Here is a 3308-nt window from a genome sequence, read left to right on the forward strand (position 1 = left end):
AGGGTAGGGTAAAAATTAAGTTCAAAGAAAGAAAAACAAGGCTAAATTATGTTTAAAAGGCTCAAAGGTTTAACTAGCGACGATAATAAAAAGGGTCAGCTTGAAAGGCTCAATCGGTCCAAAAACAGCCTAAATCATTTCCTAAGTAATGTGAACTCTAGGATTTCACCTCGACTGGTTGTCAAATGAGTTCTAGAATTTGTTGAGATCACAAATAATGTTCATGGAAACTTCAAACATAAAATGCCTCTAAGTAGGTAAACTTAACCACTTCCAATCCACAAATTGCTAGGGTCTCAAACTAAATGTCATTAACATTTACAGTCATCCATAATTAAAGGTCAAAATTAATGTCCTCCATTTGTTACATGTTACTGCAATCACATTCCTATCATAGACATATAAATTAATCCAAGAATAAAACCAAAATTCAAAACATAACACAAAAATAAAAAAATAAAAATTCTCATAAATCCATAAATTCGAAGTCTTTGGGAAGAAACTTCCCTTACCCCCAACCTAAAATCTACATTGTCCCCCATGTACAAATATAAACAAAAGGAAAAAGAGAAAAAGAAAAGTTACCCCCTTTTGCAATAGTGAAGTACGAATACGCGTGACAATTTGATCACCAACTCGTTTCATTCCATTGTTGTCTTTTAATTCTATCAAAAAAAAGAAACTTGCGGTGCACCTCATCGGAAACACACATCACGTGTTAAATTTATGAATTTAGAGAAACAACCACAACATCAAAATTATTTACACAAAACAGAAGAAAAAAAAAATTAAACATACTTGAAAATTAGCACCTACAAAAATGACACACTAATCAATAAAATAAAAATAAAAATAAAAATAAAAATAAAAAGCTTGGGTTGCCTTCCAAAAGCTCTTGGTTAAAGTCGTAAGCTTGACTTTTCATTTTCTTCAATCCGGATCGTCTAGGAGAATCCAAGCACTCATATCCTTAATTTCACCATTCACATAAGGCTTTAATCGTTGTTCATATACCATCTCAAAGTCAACCTCCATAGTCCTAGAGTTGACTAAACAATTCTCTAGGGGTGAACTGGGATAGTTTTCTTCTAATTTTTTATTCACTATATTATTAAGGACACTAATCTCAAAGCATGTGTCTAACTCGGATGGACACTTCTTAACATCAAAAACATTAAACTCTACTTGCTCATCTTCTACCCTTAAGATTAGTTTCCCTTGATGAACATCTATCAATTCTTTACCCGTGGCTAGGAAAGGTCGTCCTAGGATTAAAGGCATTTCTCGATCTTCCTCCATGTCTAACACTATGAAATCTACTGGGAAAATCAGTTTGTCTACCTTAATCAAGACGTCTTCTACCACCCCCCTAGGATATGTTATTGATCGATCAACCAATTGGAAAGACAGTGGTTGGCTTCACTTCTCCTTATCCAAGTTTCCTATAAATGGAAAACGGCATTAAATTTATACTTGCCCTTAAATCACATAAAACTTTATCAAAATAACAACTACCAATAATACAAGGGATAGTAAAACTCCCTGGATCTTGTAGTTTAGGTGGTGGTTTCTTTTGAATCAACGTGTTGCATTCCTCCGTTAACATAACTTTCTCGTGTTCCTCAAATTTTCTCTTATGTGTGAGGATCTCCTTCAGAAACTTTGCATATTTCGACATCTATTCTAACATATCAACAAAAGGAATATTAATATGAAGACTTCGAAACATATCAATAAACTTACCGAATTGCTTATCAAGCTTATGATTCTTCAAACGTTATGGGTATGGAAGGTTTGCATGGCTCAAAGAAAGTTTTATTTTGCTCAGATTCAAGCTCGCCGCGACCACTGGATTCATTGCCACGGCGATTAGTTGAAAATTCTGACGATTCGGGAGCTATTTCACGATAGCCGCAACCACCACTATCATCACCACAACGATCGTCCTTCATACGACGATCTTCTCCATATTTTTACGCTCGCTGCGGCCACAAGTTTCATAGCCGCGGCGATTGTCCTTAAAATCTTTCTCTTGTTCTTGCTTCTATTTTTCATCCTCTGAATTCTCCAAAGTTCTTGCACTCCTCAAGGTGATTGCATACGCTTGTTCCTTAGGGTTCTTCTCTATATCGCTCGGCAAAACTCCTTGAACTCTTCCCGCTAATATGTTATGAATTTGCCCAATTTGAGTTTCAAGGTTTCTAATAGAGGCTGATTGATTTTGGGCAAGGATTTCAGCCTTCTCAAACCTCTTGCTTGTCTCTTCAATGAACTTGATAAGAACATTCTCCAAGTTAGATTTTGGCTCTTGAGTTTGAAAAATAGGAGGTTGTTTTTGCTCATTGTTGTTGCTCCATGAGAAGTTCAGATGTTTTTCCCATGATGGATTGTAAGTATTCGAGTACAGATTTCCTTGCCCTCTTTGGAAGTTATTCACATAATTTACTTGTTCAAGTGAGGCGAATGGACTCCATTCTTGACAATCTCTTGATGAGTGATTACCTGCACAAAATTCACAAGTTAGAGAAAAAGAATCAATTGCATTTATCTTCAGAACTGTATGCAATTGCTTTTGAATGGTTGAAAGTGGAGCAGCTAATGCGGTGTAACCATCAACTTCGTGCACTCCTGCTGATTTTCTTGTTGATGTTCTCTCCGAAGTCCTCATATAGTTATTGTTCGCTATCACTTCAATCAGATTGTATGCTTCCTCTGGTGTTTTATTGTTCAAGGCTCCTCCACTTGCAACATCTATATAGTTTGAATAGTTGGCAGCAACCCTTGGTAGAACATTTGCACTTATGATCAGATTGGTAAACCATAGTGAGGGCACCTTCGTAAGAGATCCTTATACCTTTCCCACGCTTCATACAATGACTCCAAGTCTTGTTGGTAGAAATTGGTAATCTCACTTCTCAGCTTGGTAGGTGGAAAATATTTAGTGAGGAATGCTAAAGCTAACTCGTTCCATGTCGTGATGCTCCTAGATGGCAGAGAAATCAATGAAGCCTTAGCTTTATCCCGAAGAGAGAATGGGAAAAGCCTTAGCCTAATTGCATCATCGAATACTCCATTATGCCTAAATGTGTCACATAACTCCAAAAAATTGGCTATATGCAAGTTGGGATCATCATTAGGCAACCCAACAAATTTGACCGACTACTGAATCATTTGAATAATTGTTGGCTTGATCTCAAAATTATTCGCTTGAACTGGTGGTCTCCTAATGCTAGAATAGCACCAATTAATAGTAGGACTAGAGTAATCCTTCACTGCTCTTTGAACCACTACCGCTCCACCAATTGCAT

General features: G+C 36.7%; 1 non-coding gene across 1 annotated transcript; it reads left to right on the plus strand.

Moving 5' to 3' along the window:
• Positions 1-2815: 2815 nt before the first annotated feature.
• LOC116146895 lies at positions 2816-2922 on the plus strand. The gene has a single exon (XR_004130571.1). It is a non-coding gene; the product is annotated as a small nucleolar RNA R71 (small nucleolar RNA).
• The last annotated feature ends 386 nt before the right edge of the window (positions 2923-3308 follow it).

The sequence above is a fragment of the Pistacia vera genome, unplaced genomic scaffold (assembly GCF_008641045.1).
Source record: "Pistacia vera cultivar Batoury unplaced genomic scaffold, PisVer_v2 Contig484, whole genome shotgun sequence".
NCBI lineage: Eukaryota > Viridiplantae > Streptophyta > Magnoliopsida > Sapindales > Anacardiaceae > Pistacia > Pistacia vera.